Below are 20,891 nucleotides of genomic sequence, written 5' to 3' on the forward strand. Positions count from 1 at the left end.
AGGCAATCAAGAAATACCAAAAGGATCCTAATGATGATGATTTTGACATGGGAGATGGTTCCCCTCCCTGTGAAGCAATTTTAGTTTAAATTTTTCCACCTAAATTTAAATTGCCTATTCTATATAAATATGATGGCACAACTAATCACAGAAGTCACCTTGCTAATTTATGAACTACCATGGTATTACAAAACATTAACAATTACATTTTATGCAGGGTTTCCTGACCATATTGACTGGGCTTGCCCAAAAGTGGTACCAGCAGCTCTCGGTGGGCTATAATGAAAGCTTTGACCAAGTGGCGAGCTCTTTGAAGGAAAAATTCATTAGCTATATCCCTCCAAGGAAACTTTTTTTTGATCTTAGGAAGTTCAAATAGGTGGAAAGGAAGTCCCTTCATGATTACATCTCAAGGTTTAGTTGTAAAGCTATTCAGATTGAAAGTTTCCATCAAGAAACAGCAGGTGAAGCACTGAAAAGGGATCTCAAAATGTAAAGTTCATTGATTCTTTGATAAAAAAAAACCTACACAAAATTATCAATAATTAATGGAAATGACACAAAAAAAATATTAGGTTGGATGATGAGCGAACTACCCTTGAAGAGGAAAGGAGGTCAGCACAAAACAATGATAGATGATCTCACAAGAGAAGCTATGGTGGTGACAGGCAATCATACAACTAAGATCAGGATGACTGGATAAGAGAATGCTATTAGATTTACACACTTTTTAATGAGTCAAGGGCGAGAGTACTGATGTGGATTCAGGAGGTCGGACATGATATCAAATGGCCAAGGAAGCTTAAGGCTGATAATCTGGGAAGGAGAGATCAAAATAAGTATTGCCACTTTCATGATGACCATGGCCATACCACTGATGAGTGCAGACAGCTTAAAGATGAAATTGAATGGCTGATTAGGGAAGGAAGCCTGAAGAAGTTTGCTAGGGATGGTAAAACACACAGGAAGGAGGAGAGTTTGGCTAACAAGGAACCCCCAAAGCCCAATCTAGAAGAACTAGTGGGAATCATTAATGTCATTGCAGGAGGACTAGATGAGTGCAAAGTTAGGGGAAAAAGACCTGCCAAAGCAATAAAGTTCTCTCAGTAGAAAATAAGCCCTATGCTCGAATCTGATCATTTTCACAAAATATGACTATGAAAAGGCAAAATGTCCTCATACTAGCCTTTTGGTGGTAAACATTTTATTTACCAGGTATACTGTTAGGAGAACTTTGATAGACACTAGCAGCTCGATAATTCTCATTACCCTTGAAGTATACTAAAAGTTAGGGTTACAAAAGAAAATTTTGGCTAAAGTAGGTTACCCATTGGTTAGGTTGTGGGACAAAATAGTACTAGTAGTAGGTATAATCAATCTCATTATAGGATTGGGGCATGGTCCCATTCAAAGAAACTCTATACTGAACTTGTAGTTATGGACATCCCATTATCTTATAACTAATCTTGGGAAGACCTATTTTAAACAGTAATGGGATATTGATCAATATGCACTACCTTTGTATAAAGTTACCTGTACTAGGGGGCATCGCCATGGAAAGAGGAAGTCAAAAGTTAGCTCAAGAGTGTTATAAGCAATTTACACAGGCAACATCCAGAGCCACTTTTCCTATTAAACTTCTGGAGAAGCTAAAGTTTCATATTTTTCCCAAACCAGTAGACCAAGTGAAGGAAGTGCAACTATTTCCAGATAAGACAATAAAGCTCAGTATTGATCTTCAGGGTTCGGATAGAGAGGCAGTAATTAAGGTCTTGAGGAAAACGATCAATACATTTGCTCAGAGTCCAGAAGAGGTAAAGGGTGTTGATCCCATAATTATGATGCACAGCCTGAGTGTGGATCTAACTTGCAAGCTAGTTTGGCAAAAGAAAAGGAGAATATCACCATATAGGCAGCAGATGGCAATAGATGAAGTAAATAAGTTATTAAGGCATGATTGATCGGGGAGGTCAAATACACAACCTAGGTAGCAAATGTTGTTTTGATCAAGAAAGCAAATGGTAAATGGTGAATGTGTGTGGATTTTACCAACCTCAACTGAGCTTGTCCCAAGGATCATTATTCATTACCTATGATAAATCGGTTTGTGGATGTAACTGCAATGCATGCTATTTGTTTATTCGTAGATTCTATTTTAGGATATCACCATATCAAAGTGAATCCAAAAGATGAAGAAAAGACTACTTTTATTACTAATTTAAGGGTATATTGCTACAAGGTAATACCATTCGATTTATATAGATGACATGATTATTAAGAGCAAAAGGATGCAGGATCACGCCAAAGATATTGAAGATGCTTTCAATATTCTCGATGAGGTTGGTATGAAGTTGAATCCCAATAAGTGCACTTTCAGGGTCAAGGCTGGTAAATTTTTGGGATACATGGTATCTGAAAGAGGGATAAAAGCAAACCCAAAAAAAATCCAATGTACCATGGATATGTAACCACTTAGAAGCATAAAAAAAATTCAAAAATTGAATGGTTAAGTAACAACTTTAGGATGGTTCATGTCCTGTTTGGCTCGAAAATGTTTGCCTTTTTACCAAGTTCTGAAGGCCAAAAAATGTTTCCAATGGGGAGAAGATTACCATGTAGCCTTTAATGAATTAATTTTTTTTTTTAACTAACCCCCTTTGCTCAACTCGCCCGAACTGGGCAAAGTCTTATTTTTATATCTTACAGTCACCAAAGAGACAGTAAGCTCTGTTCTGGCTCAAGAGGTGGATGGCAATCAGAGGCCAATTTATTACACTAGCTAGGTGTTACTGAACTTAATTACCCTCACTTGAAAAAACTTGCTTTTGTGGTATTGTCAGTAGCAATGAAGTTAAGGCCTTATTTTGAATCTCACATAATTGAGGTCAGAACCAATCACCGGTATTGTCAGTAGCAATGAAGTTAAGGCCTTATTTTGAATCTCACACAATTGAGGTCAGAACCAATCACCTGTTAGGGAAGATCTTTCATCAACAAGGGACATCAGATCGATTAGCAACATGGTTAATCATATTAGGAGCTTATGACATCAAATATATGCCAAGGGCAGCTCTTAAGGAACAAACATTAGCAGACTTCATTACAAAAATGACACTATCAATAGAAATGAAGGATGAGTAAAAGGAAGGGTGGAACGTTTGGGTTGATAGAGTTGTATGGTCGACAGGAGCTAGAATTGGTGTAGACACCATATTTTGGCCGACCTTCAAATGCAAGGTTCTTTTAAAATTGAAACTTCATTATGTTATCCGTTCTCAATCGATGACCTGATCACAAGTACCATTTCATAACTCACCAATGGCTTATCTCTGGAACAAATCGATCTCACGTTCAAGTTAGATTGCTTTTCGATCCCTTAGTCTTTATCCAATGAGTTCGAGTCAATATTGGATCTCTGGACCATCCAATCTTGCTTATTGTTGTTCTCCGATCTCTCTATGTACAAATACCATAAAATTCCATCTAAATAGTGTTGTGATCAGGTATCTCGCTTGAATTGCCTAGGTATTCCTCAAATGAAGTTAAGGTTTTATCCGGTCTCTGAATAATGATTCCGACCTTAAAAAGTTCAAGTCATTTTTAAATATTTACAATTCTAATATTCTAAAGTTTCATTCGATATTTGGTAATGGCTCCGTCTGATCTCATGTTCACGTGTAATATTTTTTCGATCTCTTAGAGTAGCTTAACATCCTATGATTAATAACCGCTCTTGGGTTTAATGTTCAACTGCATTCAATTGATTAAGTACTCAGGCAATTCGGTTTGGATGCTTTCCGATCTTATCAAGAAATTAAACATAAAAGACTTCGATTCATTTTAAAATAAAAATGTACAAGTCATTCGGCAGGAGGGTCTCCCCTAACCTGCTCTCCGGGTACATTATCAGTTCTATCATCCTCTCTCTCTCTCTCTCTCTCAAGCTCCTCCTCGCTCTTCTCTTCACCTCTAGGGACAATATCCACCATCCAAGAGAAGTCTTTCTCGGGATAGTGCCTCATAAGCTCAGCCAGAAGATCGCCATGAGCATTCACATAAGCACCAGCTTCTCTTGCCACAAACTCTTCTTCTTTCACTTTGATCTCCTCGGTAAGGCGAGCGACATCGGTAGTTCGGCAGGCCCGAGCATTAGCGATGTAGTCCTAAGCAGATGAAAGTTGAGTTTTGGCGGAAGCTGCATCCTGGACCGCCTTCATAATTTATTGTCTCAAGAGAAGGGCCTTTTCTCTAATTATATGTTGATTCACAAGGCTCTCTACACTCAAGCTCATCATTTGAGTCAGGAGGTCATCAATACTATCCAGAGTCAGTCTATTCCGGTAGTCCGAAAAGCAAATGGTGGCGCCCAAGACCTTGGCCAAGCCAGGATTCCCCCTAACCGAGTAATTCTTCTCCAACGAATGGATGAGGACCTAGGCACCACGAGAAAGGTTCCTCACAGTAGGTTGGGAAGACCCTCCTTCTGCACTTGAAGAAACAGGTGGAGGCAGTGGTTCATCTTGTCGAGGAGGGGAAAGAGCGATCTCTATTTATGGGTTGGCTGTTCTGGAGGTCGGAACGAAGAGCCCAGCACCTCTACTGAGTCTTGCCTTGGCGTCTGGGATGCAGCAGCAATCTTCATTTCTTGTACTTTCCCGGCGACCTCCTTTTTTCGCTTACGGCTCTCCTTCGCGCTCTCGCCTCCTGCCATACCTGCACAGAAAACAAGTTAGTGAGATCACCTAAGTTAAGAGACTAAAGATTTAGGTTGTACCGATCCCGAGTCTAAGGTCAGAGAGATACAGCTCATAATCCTCATGGGCGATCATTTACATTAGCCACCACTTCATTTCGCCATAACCGCATCCAAACATGAATACTTGTAAGTGGCATCCTGATCCTTCAATTCCTTTACCATGGCATCCTCATCTCTATTTAGGGCAATCTTGTTTGGAACTAAAGGGACCAGGTACTGCCAACTGCGCGGAATACCCTCAAAGCCATTCGGGATCTTACTCCTCAATATGAAGAATCGATTTTTCCAATTCTTCAATGAAGAAGGGAGATCAGTGAAGAGCCCATAGTGCGGCTTGGCTTAGAAAAACTAATACTCGTCGTCCTTCTGCCGAGCGAGCCTATGTAACTCAGCGAAAACCTTTTCTATAGGCTCGAGCTTTTTAGCTAGGCATAAGCCTCTGAAATCCACCAGAGTCTGCCAAGAGTTTGGGTGCACTTAGGCTACGCATACATGATGAAACTTCAGAATGGCTATAAAGAATTCATCCAGGGGGAACCAAAGCCCGACCATTAATTGTTCTTCACATACCACGATCATGTCATTTTCTTCAAAGAAATGATCAGCTCGGAGATCGCCGTGACATCTGATGAGCTCGAAGGAGTCAGTCCGAAGGTTGTATTCTTGAATATACTGGTCTACAGATCGGTCTCCTCAAGGACAGATGGCAACTCATCCATAGGTAAGTTTTCTTTCCCTGAAGAAAATGCTTATTTTGACTTAGTCACCCAACCGTGGGCTGGGACAGAGGTTGTACAAGGTTCAAGTCGCCCGCTCGGCCTGACCACCTCAACTGCGTCCGATGTCCATGAGATATGAATGGAGGAAGGACTAGCATCTTTCTGACCATCGGTACCACTCATTGTCAGAAAACGAAAGTGAAAATCAATCAAGAAAATATCAAAACCCTTACCGAAGTGTGAATCAGTGCCTGAAAACTTTAAAAAGTGAGAGGGAGTGTTGAAATCGCTAGGGGAAGGTCTGAAAATGACATAAGGGAACAAATGGCTAACTTTCCCTCTATTTATACCCGTTTTAGCATTAAATGCTCATGAAGTCCCAAGTGACGCATCGGTTAGCGAAACCGGGCCGCCTCAATGACACGTCATAAGAAGATTCTAGAAACATAGTTCGGATAAATGAGATCAGTCAACGAAGGTCATCAGATTGAACAAGTTTCTAAACCCATGGATTGGTAAATGGCGATTCGTCTAGGGATCAGATCAGGCACATTTATCACAGATCGAAAAAATAACCAATGCAATAATAAAACGAAAAAATTCAAGTAAAATTTTATTTCATTTCCAAAAGATCAGATTGCATCATTTGGGCGATCTCAAAAGATCAGATTACATCATTTGGGTGATCTCTCAAAATCAGTACTACATTCTACCTAACTTAAGACTGCTCTGAAGCCCAGAATGCTAGCCTATTTCAAAGCCTAGTCTTGTGGCTGAATCAAAAGATATGTTTGATCAGAAAGCCAATAATAAATACTGGGCAGATGTACAGCTCATATGGGGTGACTATGACTCTCATGATATTGAGCGGTGTCATTATCGACATCATCAACCAGAACCGAGCTGCAATCGGGACTCTCGAGATGGTAAGGAACCAAGTGAACTTCAAGAGGTGGTCACCGATACTAAGATTAAAATTAGCGGTCCTCTTGTCAGAGATCGGTCTACGAGCCATACCGATGGGTCGACCCGAGATCGGCGTGATAGTTATGTTAGTAGTATGCCCTAGAGCATATCATTTAGTATGTATCTTGTACATATTTTTATTAATAAAAGGCATTTCCACTTTTCCGTTTACATAATATATTTATGTGTAATAGAAAAGGTCCATTGATATTTTGTTAGAAATATTATTCTTAAGTTGTTAAGAATATGAGTGACAATATTTCTAGCACAAAGTATCATAAATAGGTTCACAATCGAGGATACTTCATAATAAGGACATGACTTATCCAGAAAGATTGTATTCATGTTTGTTCCCAAGTTATTTATATGAGATATAAATAAGATGGAATGGTGAGTCTCATGCCATATAACAAACATGATAGGCACTTATAAATGATAAGTAGGCCGAACCAGTGACACTTATGACAAGCACATAGAGTTTACTCTTGTCAATGTTTTGTCATAAATCATATCAGTGCATATAATCTTTAGACCTGAGATAGCACAGTTATCTTGTATATAGGTAGTTTGAGTTTGATACTGCTTTCATACTTGTACTGTGTATGGGTATATGGGCATGTGTTGGCTCCTACTAGTTATATATGGAGGTAGGTGTTGATCAAGATGGAATCTGTTCCTCTAAGTAAATAGAGATAAAATCCTATGTTCATTTAATTGTTCTTGATGTTTCAAGTTCCTGGCCAGGACAGATAGATTTATTCAGAAAAAAGTTTCTGATGAGAAAATCTTTTTAATCAAGAACTGGAATTAAAAGAGAACATAATATTCATAGCAAATGGAGTTTGACATAAACAGTGACTCCAGCTTGAGTTGGGATTTTGTAACAGAGAGATTCTAGTGCATGGTAACATATGATTATAGGTTGATTTAAGGTAAACCTTATTACTAATTGGGTGGCCATGGCATGCTATGGTAGATGTTAACCATGGTCTATGAGGTTCATAAAATGATTTAGAGAAATCATTTATGGTAAGAAAGAGTTCTGATGATATTAAGAGTTGATATCATGTCTCATTACCAATTAGTGATGAGCCTAGTAAGTCACACACATACACAAGTTATCACCTATTTAAATATGATTTAATTAATTAATTAAAGAGTTTAATTGATTAATTAAATAGGTTTGGTTTGCAATTAAATTGCAAAGTCCCTAGCATGACTTGAAAGCAAATCTAGATTATTGGATGTGTAGTATAAATTAAATTTATATTTAAAGTGTTTAAATATGAATTTAATTAATGAGAAATTAATTAATAGAGATTAATTAATTAATTTATATTTGATATAAATTAATTAGAAGAAGAAAATAATTATTTTGGGTTAAGAACTCAAAATTAAGACACAGGGGCATTTTGGTCATTTTGCAGTGTGACACGTGGCACCATGAGATGGTGACACGTGGCATAACACATAAGCTTGCCAAATATTTTTTAATCATGTAAGATGATTAAAATCAAGATTAAATATAGGTTTGACACTTGGCACAATGTGATTGGGTCACTTAAACCTAGAGCTAATCAAAGGGTGACATGTGGCAAGGGTTTAATGTGTTAACCTAGCTATTTAAGTGTTGTTATGAGAAAATAAAACACAACCAGCAGTCACACTCCTTTGTCACGCCACTTTGAGGGTTTTTATCTCTTCTTCTTCATCTCTTATCAATTCAAAGAGATTAGCCATCAATCTCTTGAATTAAGAACACTAGAAATTGTTTCTAGTGTCCTGTTTACATCTTTAATCCCTTAAAAGGCAGAACTTGATTTTCTAATTAATAGAAAAAGTTTTAGAAGCTATTCAAGGGCTGCCATAGGTGTTCTTGGTGTGGACAAGCTAGAGGGACAACATCTGGTGTCCTGAAGACGAATCTCAAAGGCGCAGACATTTGCGATTGCATCAAGAGGTTAGTGTAATCATTCTTGATTTAATCTAGGGTTCTAAAATTAATCTGATTAATTTTTAAAATCTTAAATGGCAAATACAGATCCAAAAACATATTAAAAGAGTTTTAATATGTTGTTTATCATTGAAATCAAATAGATAAAAATAAATCTTGCATGATGCATGTGACCCTAGGTGAAAATTTTTGAATTCAATGGTATAAACTTGTGTTTTTCACGCTTCCGTTCCTTCAAGTTAGTTTCGACCTTGATCGGTTAATTAGTCTAGTTCCCTCACCATCATCGGATGACACCCTCATGAACCTCTGATCACCGGAGTTGCTTATTTTCAGGAAATGAACAAAGAAAGCATTCGTAAAAAGATTAAAGTGGTTATCATGGGAAGGGTTCTTGCCGGAAAAGCCAAGAACTAAAGAATGAAACATTGAAGATTCATTGGAGAAAGTTGTGAATATGCAAAGGAAAATCCCTCGGCATATATATAAGGTCTCGGCATTTATTGCATACAGAACTCAAAGCGGACGCATCGATAACTGAAGTATTTATTGCTTTGATGGAGAGGAAAGATCAAGAATAAGAAAGATCGAGAAATAAGAAGGGACCCAATGCAAGAGATAGAGATCAGAATAATGACCTTTAAAAGGGGTCAGTTATAATGGGAAGATCGAAAAAGCGAGGGGTGACCCATAAGATCAGAAAACTCAGGGAGTTAAATATCTTCCGATCGTTAGCTCCCTTCACCATCAGATCCGAGTTAGTTAAAGCATTGCAGGCATGATTTGATCCTCACCACACATCTAATTTGTAAGGACACACTCCTAGCCGCCAGATTCCAAACAGTTAAAGTAGCCTAGTACATCTTGATCTACACCATTGATTATAATTGTAAGGATGGATTTGGAGCCTTCAGATCAAAAGCAGACGGCAGATTCGGTGCCTTTTATTCCCAACCTTTTGATCCATTTCGTAAGGCAAGCCCCTTGAACGTTGGATCAAGGGGCGAAAGGACAGAAATTCTAAATGAAATCCCACCCTCAATTTTGATTCTCTTTAATTCCCAGACATCAAATTATGTCCTTTTGAATCTAGGCCTTCCGTCTCCTCTTGATGTAATCCTGACTCTCCACTTTGAATACCCATTCCCTATAAATAACTGCATGCAATACCTTAGAGAAAAGGTGGTGATTATCGTGAAAAACTCTGAACTTTGACATAGCCTTATTACTTGTCATTCAAAGCCCTCAAAGTTTTGAGAAACTTCTGAAACTAGTTTTCTGGAGTATATCGCTCAAAAGAGCTCTAAACCTTGTATTTGTGCGTTGTCTAGTGAGCCCAACCCCACTTCACTTCGTCCCCACCACCTCGAGTTGACTCCAGTTTTGCGGCCATCTCAGTCCTCGGCTCCCAAATATTTGTTGATACCGGTGTCGGCTCACCCATCGTCTCAACTTTCTATAGGTAAGCGTCTAACCTGTCGTTTGTCGAACATCCTTGGCTCATTTTCTTAAGTTTTTTAAGGTATCTGATCACGCTGAATCTTAGAATTGGTATTTTTAGCTTGTGATCAATATTTTTATCACTGTTCGTTAGTTCGCAAATTTCATCTTTATCGTCACTTTTTTTTATTTCCCTCCAAAAGAAATGTTTGAGTCATCGGCGACTCATAAATACTCAGAAGAGTATAGGTTGAAGTGCTGCCCCGATAGCTTTTAGTCCCAATAAATGAAAATAATAAAAAAACGAGCATGACTCAAGTAGTTATAGAAAAGTCAAAATAAGCTGGAAGGTTCGGAATGAGGAAACAAGTTATGAGGTCGGGCCCTAGAGTGAGCCCAGACAATAAGACAATGGATTGAGAGTCGAGACAAAGTTCGAATGTCGAATAGGCGAGCCGAAAGGGACGGAGTCAAGAACCAAAGAGTTCAGGTAAAGCAACCACGCGAAAGATCGACAATGAGCTCGACTCAACGTTCGCCGTCTAGTTATGGGATTCTATAGTCCAGGAAAGGCCTTTCAAAGGGGCCTCCGTGCCTTCGGTAATTCTTTCCAGTACAAAGGGGATCGGGATAGAACCCTTACCTGAATCCCTAGGTTAGAATTTTAATAAAACGTCATTCTTACAAACATTGAGAGATCGGGGGAGAGTTCTTACCTGAGTTCTCGGCTTAAACTTTTAATAAGACAAATTAAAAGATCGGGAGAGAGTTCTTATGTAACACCCTCCCTGTAGCAACTCTGTACATTCTACTGTTCCGGTGACCAGTGTCAGTTTGGACAGCTAGAACGTCTGGAAAAATATTTAAACTAAAGTGAAGAACCATAATTAACTCAAACATTAATAAAAAAAATTTAGGAAAAATTTTAGAAATAAAATACAACTAAGTTAAATGAGTCGGTGCCCTAGCAATCGGTAACCTAGTGGGAAGTTGCGGTTCTCGCAACTAGGAGACCTAGACCTGAGGGAAAATTCATAAAATAATTTTTGGGACTCCAGAGAAGCGTCATTGAGGTTCCTATGGCATTAGAATGCCAAAAAAATGCTTAGAAAAATTTTTCAATCTGTACAGACGATTTTGGCTCAATAAGCCAAACGGAGGGCATTTTGGTCATTTCGTCTTCAGAGATGATTTTTGGCCGACTTGTCCAGTTAAGTAAATAATTATTATGACATAAAATATGAATAAATATTGCTACAAATTAAATTGAAATTGAGTAAAAAAGAAAAAAAAAAGCAAATGAATTAAATAAGAAATTATGACATCACATGATGTCTTTTGTGTGCCTCCACCCAATCACATGGTGACACATGGCTATAACTCACTTAAAATAAGTTAAATGAGCATAAATGAAAGAAAAAAAAATCAGATTTCTTTTTTCCTTTCTTCTTCCATCCGTAGCCTTCCTTATCCCTTCCACCCAAACCTCCATGAAAGCTCCACCAAAGCTTCATAACTCACCAAATCTCACCCCAAAACCCTAAACACCCTTCACAAAAATTAATCTTCACATCAAGAGCAAGGTTTTGATTATCATAAAGCGAAGAAATTCCAAGGTTTATACAAGCCAATAAAGAAACCAAAGAGGTTAATGCATGTGAATTACTTAATCTTGTTTATTTCTTAAAATTTAGTTTGAATATGAACAAATAATTAAGAAATTGAGATAAACCATATGTGAAATTGAGAATGGAATTTTGGCCAACTTTATGGGAGTGGTAGTTGATGGTTTTGATGGATTTAAAATGGCTTAGAAATGGTGTTGATGTGTAGACATAAATTTGAAATGGATTAGTATGCCTAATTGATATGTGTTGTGTGAACCTTGAATTTGAGCTAGGGTTTGGACACAAAATGTAACACCCCTATGTTCGGTAGTGCGTACTACTGTTCCGGTGACCAGTGTTGTTCGGACAGCTAGAATGCTTAGAACTACACTTCGAGATGAGTGAGGAGACATAAAATAATAAAATACAAGTAGAGAAAATACAAGAAAAACAAAGAAAAAATAATAGCAAAGAAATGTAACCAAGTTAAGCGAGTCGAGAGCCCTAGCGATGGGTGACCGCACCGGGAAGTCACAGCGTGGACCGTTGACTAGCCCTGGACCCTGGAAAATATTTTTAGGACTTAAATAGACACCTATTGAAATACAAATATCATTAGAAAAATCAAAGAAAAATTAAATAATTAGTATAAAGAAAAGTGAGAAATCGAAAAACGGACAAAACCCGGTGTTACCGAAAAATCGGGAATGCAACCCGAACAGGGGCATTGTGATCATTTGACACTCCGAGTTGTCTTTTGACCTAAATTTTCATTAAAAATAAATAATATTATACTTGGAAAATATAATGAAAAATTAATTTAGGGGTACCTAATATAAATAGCAAAAATGGGGTTCAAATTAGGTAATTAACATATTTAAACATATAATATAATTGATTTGGTGTAAGTGGACCACTAAGGATTATAATATACATTAAGTGGGCAGATTACTCCACTAAAACATCATCTTCAACTTTAGAAATCACCATTGCCGTAGATGAAGAGCTCCCAAAACCTCCATTGCCGCATGTAATTCAAGCTTCATCATCTCCTTCATTTCACCTCCAAACATCTAGGTTTCTTCATCAAAGTTTATCCCCACTTCACAAGGAAGAAGTAGATACCAATATTAAGAAGTTTTAGTGAAGATTTAGCAAGTCCCAACAATAGGTAAGTTTGAGTTTTTTATTATTGTTTTGTTAAAGTTTGTAAGGATATTATGGGTGTTTGATTTATGGAGAAATTTTTTAGTTTTGATGTTGAATGGGAATGTGCACTTTTGGCAGCCATGGAAGCACCTTGAAGGCAGTTTAATTGTGCTTGTAAATGGTGAATTAAATGATTGATTAAATGTATATTGTGTAGGAAATTGTTTGGGTAATGTATACTTAGTATATGTAAATGTAAAATGAGATTTAAAGCTTGGAAAGTAATGGAATGTAAGTGTACCATTGTGGCAGTTTGCTAACTCTTGAGGAATGCTGGAATTCATGCTTGGTTTATGGAATAATGATGTTAAAATGTGTTAGTTGTTATGGCAGTTTGAGTGTATGTATGGTGGTGTGCAGTGGGACATGTAAATGAGCATGAATTGGTGATTGAATTATTGTAAATTGAATTGGACAAATTCTGCACTTGTTGGTGCACATTGAATGTAATTGTAAGCTGCCAAAATGACCTATAATATGTTGTAAATTATGTTTAGGTTGTGGTACAACCAGAATTAGTTTGAATGTTAAGTTTGGTGAGTGTTAAAAATGATGTTTGATATGTATGCAAGAATTGCAATAAGGCAGTTTGAGTTTTAGGCCTATAACTTTAAGTGTGTAGCTCCAATTGGTATGAGACCAATTGGAGGTGAAACTAGGCACAAAATGTGCCAACTTTCATGGAGGAAGCTTGCCAAAATTCTGCTTGCAAGGTAGCTGGAAAAATGACCAAATCCGGATTAAGTGCAATTGAGGCCTGAAAATTGACCATTTGGGCAGCAGTTAGTGTTTAGGCCATAACTCACTCAAAACAGGTCCAATTGACCTGAAATTTTAACCATGAATATTTAAGACCCATATCTACAAGTCTTATGAAGACACCAAAGCCCAGAAATGACCATAAGCAAGTCAAACAGCTTGCATAAGTTCGGGTCCAAAAACTGGCCGAACCTAAAATGACCTAAAGTGACCTAAAGTGATCAATTTTGATGCATTTTGACCAGCAATAGTAAAATGACCATAACTTGGTCTACATAACTCAGAATGACCTGAAATTTTGCCCTGCGTTCCATAAGACATAGATTTACAAGTTTGTAATTTTGACTAAAACCCGAAAACCGAGGGAACTAGGTCGTCCGGCTAGGTCAAACTAGTATCCCGGAACCCAGCAAATTGCAAGAAAATGCAGTATACACGGAAATGAACTTGATAACATGTACCAACCCTAAAATACTATTGAATGTGACATATTAATAACATTAAAACCTAATTTACTTAGAATGCATCGAGGGTCGATATATTAGGTTGATTAAGCAAATAATAGCATTCAGTGAATTACTTATCAAGCATTATCGTTAGAGACAGTTTAATTTAGTACTGAAACACTTTAAATTGTGTTTCTCAGTTAGCAAAGACTCAGGAAAAAGGAAGGAAACACTGAGTCAAGAGCAGGAGACAATTATCAGAGGTTTGTGCACAACAACTATTTCTTTTGAATTTTTCAATTGAAATAAATTATGACTAATTGTACATTATTGTTTTAAATTGTGGAAATGTGTTTGAATGGATATTTATCGCTTGAAAAGCACTGTAAATGGTTTGAAATTGTGAGAAATTGTTTGAATGATATTGATGGATACTTATTGATTGAAAAGCATTGGAAATGGTTTGAAACCACAGCTATCATGTATATTGATTGTATTCCTCGCTAGCTTGTCTAGTGGGACGAATTGAATTCCTTCTCTGGCTGAAGTGTTGAGGTGTGTGCCTGTTGAGGACGAATTGAATGAGTACTCATATTTTTGCTAGCTAGCTATGTTATTCCTCATTAGTCATCGACTTTTGGGACGAATTGAATACCTCATTAGCCATCGGCTTTTGGGACGAATTGAACCTTGGAACATGATTAAGCTGTGTGTGATTTATTGATATGTATTGTGAGATTGTGAAATGAATTTAAACTCTTATTGACATACACTATCTTTTGAATTTAACCATGATCTGACTTATTGAAATTTATTGTGATATTGAGAAATGGAGTTTAAATTCTTGTTGATAATTACTGTCTTGAAATTAACTATGGTTTTAAGTATCCACTATTTATATGATTTATGAATTGTGATTTAAAGTTGTATTTGGTTAATGTTGTGCACCACTGAGACATTGTCTCAGTGATAGCTTTATTCTTTATCGCAGTAGACAAATAGGCAGGCGTGATTAGGTGCTAGTACATCCAGCGAGAGATTATCGGGTATAACGAGTATACCACATTTTGCATTTTGTACTGTAATGTACAACCACTGTATGTATATATTGTTTTTAGTTTTGAGCAGTTGTAAATTAAAATTGTACATTGAAGTTGTAAAGTAAATTATGAGTATTTTGACTTGTAAAAATTGTATTATATTTCTTTTATCTCAGTCTTTGAAAAATCACTGTGGATTTGAGTTGAGAAATATGTTGTGTTGAGAAATATGTTGGAGTTGAGATTTGGAAATATATTGAAGTGCTTTTTATAGGTTTTTTGAAGAACTGTTTTTATCCAAAATACAGATGGCACTCTGCCAAAATTTTTACAGAAATTCCAAATAATTTAAATGTGTTAGTTCTATCACTTCAGTTGAAAAAGGTTTTTAACACCTGTAAATAGTGCTCACCACTGTAAAAGAAGTAAGAAAAGTTTTAAAATCCCTTGTAGTGTATTTAATGGGTTATCAGTAGACGAAGTTGGTAATTCATTAGGTATACTACGTGATCATGTTATGCCTTACAGAGGGGTAGGGTGTGACATGTTTTAGTGGTATCAGAGCAAAGTTTTTAAATTCTGTTTTCACATGTTACTTGAATATTCTTTCTTCATAGTACAACTGCTCAATATCATTGTTTGATACATACAGTACATTACATTATAAATATGCACTAACGGGAGGAAATCTCCTTGTGTTATTTGTTCAGGAGATCTAAAATCCTCGCATTGACTATGGAAGAGGGTGATCGCATTGACTATGAAAATTTTGAACAATTAATATTAAGCTTAGAAATGGTATTGGCAACCAATACCAATAATTTTAGAATGAAAAATGTGGTATGTTGGGAGTATTAAAACTAATGTACCTATGTCTATGCAAAAGTCAACATTTTTGTTGACTAATGTAATGAATAGTAACACCTAAACTTAAATTTCAAGAATTGTATAAATTAAGAGTATAACATGCCCTAGTACACCTAGCAAGATTGGTTTGGATAGGTTGGCATGCCAATAGGGTTCAGTTAGCAGTACTGCACATGGCATTATGCCATTTTGTGATTTTATGGCTTTTAGCCATTTTGACACTATGTTGATACTTGGCCTTGTGCCTAATGTTATTACAGCTTATTAGCTGTTCAGTTGCACACCGGGAGATACATAAGTGACGGATGGTGTGACGGCCCGACGTACTTGATACCCAGTGCCAGTTTACCCGTTTATCCTGTCCAGTCGTCCAGTATAGGTTACTTTGGCAACCAAAAATGAAAGTAAATAAATTTAATAAAATTATGAATATAACATGTACAAAATAAATAAGATTACCAATAATAATCGAAAAATTGTCTGCATAAGACATCAGGACATGCACTGCATATTTATTTTCTGTTATTTCTTTTTATTTTATTATTGTCACCACTAAACATTATTGCTTAGCGCGTTACTTTTTGTCACGCGTAGGTTCTGGAGAGACCGACCGAGAGCCCAATAGACCACAGACTGGGTGAGACCTTCTGCAGCTCTGCATAGTGTCCGTGTCACCTCACCGTCATCAGTGCATTGATATTTTGTAATTAACTTTTACTTTCTCATGTGCAATTGAAACTCATGTAATGTATTTTGGTATTAATGTAAATAGTGAGAATTGTGTTTATGAATGAAAAAAAATTAAATATTTATATATGACTTGTATATGAATTTCATATGAAATGAATGAATGAGAATGGGAGTATATATGAGAAATATTGGGATTTTGTTGATGAAATGAAGTTTGAGAATGATTAAAAATTTTGGAAGTGCTTTTCACAGGTTCCAAAGAACTGTTTTATCCATTTTTAGTCGGCACTCTACCAGATTTTCTATAAAATTTGCGGAATCTCAAATAAATTATAATTTCAATAAATGACTTAAATGAATTATATTTCACAAATTGTACTTCATAACTATGAAAAAAATAAATTAGGAAGAATAAAAATAATTGAATTAGATAGGGTGCTTTGGTACACTGCGTGGCATATCTTGCTCGGCTACACTGTAAACAGGTAAGGAGTGTCACATCTTACCCGAGTTCTCAAATTCTTAATACACTAAGAGATCGGGAGAGAGTTCTTACCCGAGTTCTCAGCTTAAACTTTTGACAAAATATATTAACAAATACATTAAGAGATCGGGAGAGAGTTCTTACCCGAGTTCTTAGCTTAAACTTTTAGTAAGACGTATTAAGAGATCGGGAGAGAGTTCTTATCCGAGTTCTCAAATTCTTAATACACTAAGAGATCGGGGGAGAGTTCTTACTTGAGTTCTTAGCTTAAACTTTTAGTAAGACATATTAGGAGATCGGCAGAGAGTTCTTACCCAACTTCTCAGCTTGAACTTAAAATATATCATGAGGTTGGGAGAGAGTCCTTTCCCAAATTCCCAATAAAAATTCTAATAAAATATTTCAGAGCGCAGAGGGGGGGGGGGGGGGGGGGAGAGTCCTTCCTCCTTTAACCCTGATACTTCTGTTATGAAACTCTTTATATGTTTTGAATAAGGGATTGGTGGGAGAGTTCTTCCAAAGTACCCTGAGTATTATGCTGAGGCCCAATGGAAGGTCCTCTTCAAGGCGCTCATACTTATGAAGCAAAATTCCTTTTAAAAGCATCATAACTCTAGTATTCATATTAATTCTCAAAATACCTATTATACAACACCCATTCACTGAATGGTCATCTCATGTACTCATGTTCTTGGGCAACCCGTGATAGTGAAATATTAAATATTCCTTTTGTCCATTACAAAGGATTAACATCATCATTCTCCCCCCCCTAAACTATCTATTTCAATTTATAAAGAACACCTCATTAAATTCGCTTACCCTTATCAAGGGACGAGGTAGGGTGCCTAACATCTTCCTTACCCGTATATGGACTCCAAACCTAGAATCTCTGTTTTTGAAGTGGTTCTTAATTTATTTTTATAGATGGTTTTCTTTAATTTTCCTCAAAATTAAAGTGGCGACTCCTCATTTCTCCCACTTCGATGAGAATCGTCCGGTGACCGTAAAGTTCTTGCGACAGCTTGGCGACTCCGCTGTGGACGAATACCAAAGTGACCCTGGTTAGAAGTCTAAAGAGCAAACTTAATTTTGTGTTCTTATGAGTTGGTAATTATGGGGTGTAACTTATAAAATCAAAGTTTTTAACATTTGATTATTCTCTCTAACCGTTTTGTTTGTTTTAATTGTTTTATTTATTACAGTAATCTTCGCCTAAATTTCCTTGAATAAGGAAGAGGTAAATATGTCCCTTCACACACAAATCACCTACATAAACGTCCTCACACACTTTAGCCCTATACCCAGGCTCTTTTACCTTGTAGGAAGTAGAAAGGAGTCATGTAGCGGTACCCGTGGGTTTTTACCCCATTAGAATCTGTGAAGACTTCTGCTCTGATTGGAATTTATTTCACTTATCGTGATAACCATGGATTTTTCCCGTCATTATCATAATGGTGAAATGGGGCTCTACTGTTTACAGTAGAGACAATTTGGGGACCTGTAGCTTTAGAAAATTAGATCTTGAGCTAAACCGTTACAATAGTCAGAACCTATGATAAGCCATCCTTGAAGGTAGAACCATCCGACTAGATAGTACCTACCTAGTGTTATGGTCACCCTATTTTAGGACAAAAGGGACATACTTGCTTTTACCTTGCTCTGATTATATCTTTAGATTTTTATTAAATAATATGAGGGTAATTTTGAATCGTACTGCCAGGATAAATCTAAACACCTTCCTACTTTGAAAGGTGTATAGATACGATCATGTAAGTAGTATAATTCAAAATTACCTGAATTTATGCTGCTAACCTTTTCTTTTACAGGTATTGAAATTTGGCGTTTGCCAGGGGTAGGGAAAAATTTAAAATGGCATCTTTGAGTCAGTCTGCCGAAAGGGTTTCAAAACAGAAGCAGGGTGCTCGACAAAGATTCGAATCAGTGCATGGCTCCGAATTCCTACAGAATGATGAGATAGAAACAAAAGCCCGTTCATTGCCTCCATTGGACCCTAGTAAGGATGAGATCAGAACAACCGGTTTTGATGACTTATTGAATGTTTGGAAATCATTGCCCAATCATGCCCAGACACAGTTCGAGGAAAAATATGAGAAGATTGCCTCCCTGATACGGGTCAAAGTGCAGGCTATGGCAATAAAGGCCATATTGTCCACTTGGAATCCTAGTTATAGAGTATTCTCTTTCAATGATGTCGACACGACGACCACAATAGAAGAATATCAGGCGCTGCTGGAAATCCCTTGCATGGATCAAAATCGTATTTATCTCCACCTTGATCATAGATAGACATGGAAACGGTTCGCGCACACAATAGAAGTCCCAGCAGAGGAAGCTAGAATAAAAGAAACCACTAAAGGAAACTCGCGTGGGTGGCCTTGGGTCTACATTAAGAAGCAACTGGATCAGTACATTCAGAGTGAGAAATGGGATAAAACTTTATCAGTTTTAGCTCTGGGGATTTATGGACTAGTTTTATTTCCCAGACCTCTGGGAATTGTTACCCATAGTGTCATGGAATTATTTTGGGCGGTGGAAAAATAGAATGTCAATCTAATACCGGCTATTCTTGCTGAGACCTTCTTAACCTTGACGTATTATTTTCATCAGGGCAAGGGAATCATCAAGTGCTGCATCCCGTTGCTGTACCTTTGGATCCTCAGTCATATCTATCCAGTAGAAACTAAGGATCTGACTTGGTACGCTGACCAACCCATTATTGAAAAGATGGTCAAATTAGTAATTCGATGGAGGGATGAACGACAATGGCAAGAGCAGATTCTGAACTTTAGTAGTCACAATTACTGTTGGAGGAAATTGTGGATTACGAGCTAACCCATCTTGATCAGCACGAGAGATCATCATTTCATACCATTGATAGGGCTAACCGGATGCACAAGCTACATCCCAGCTATGATAATGAGATAATTCGGCTCGACTCAATTTGTTCCTAATACTGACGAATTCCATCAAACTCATTTCTATCATGAACCTTGCAGAGAGGACGAATTGAAGGCTTTACGCAAATCCTGGGAAGAGGTGACCTTGATGGAACGGTCACCTAAAGGGCCAAGTACAATAGAGGAATATTCCTTATGGAGAAACGGGAGAGACAAGGAATATTGCGTCTTCAAACAAGTAGGGTCTGGGGAAAGTATGTTTCACTAAGAAGTCTGTTTAGAAAGAGGTGATATCGGATCGAACAGCCCTCTTCAGAATTTAACTACTGAGAAGCAACAATTGAAAGATTACATAAAAAGATTAGAAAGTCAAGAACAAGCATTGGAAAGGGAAGCAAAGAGACTTAGAGAGGAGATAACTGCTGCCGAAACGGAATATGAAAGGCAAAAAACCTAGTGGGAGAAGGAGAAGGAGAAGGCTTCGCTTCAAAGCACGATAAAGGAGAAGGAAATGCTAAATGGCAAATTACAAGAAAAATTGGAGTATCATGAGATATTGGTGGAAGAGTACCAACAAGAAAACAAGAGGAGGAAGCATGAACTTAAAAATCAGGCACAATTAATCAATGATATCTCAAAGGAGCGCGCCAAAGAAAGAAAGGAAAAGGATAGACAAGCCCCTTTTTACCAGGAATTACGAGAGAATGTCAACCAGTTAGAAAAGATGATAGCACAAGGGAAACAAGAACTGCTGCCTGAATCCGAATACTCTTTGAAGACATTCAACCCTGCGAGACAAGAAACGAGATTGTATGAGTATCTCAAAAGATATCATTGTATTTTAATGAGCCTTCCTGAGCCTAGGCAATAGCATGTATGCTTCATAAATAATAAAACTATGTTCTAGGATCTTGAAACTTATGAATGAATAGTGTAACTCCCGTGGGATTTATCCTCGTTAGAGCTATGCGAAAAGACGTATGCGATATGTGAACATGTATCATAATCGCGCATATGCCTCGTCATTCACGGTTGG

Source organism: Hevea brasiliensis, chromosome 11, assembly GCF_030052815.1.
Source record: "Hevea brasiliensis isolate MT/VB/25A 57/8 chromosome 11, ASM3005281v1, whole genome shotgun sequence".
Taxonomy (NCBI): domain Eukaryota; kingdom Viridiplantae; phylum Streptophyta; class Magnoliopsida; order Malpighiales; family Euphorbiaceae; genus Hevea; species Hevea brasiliensis.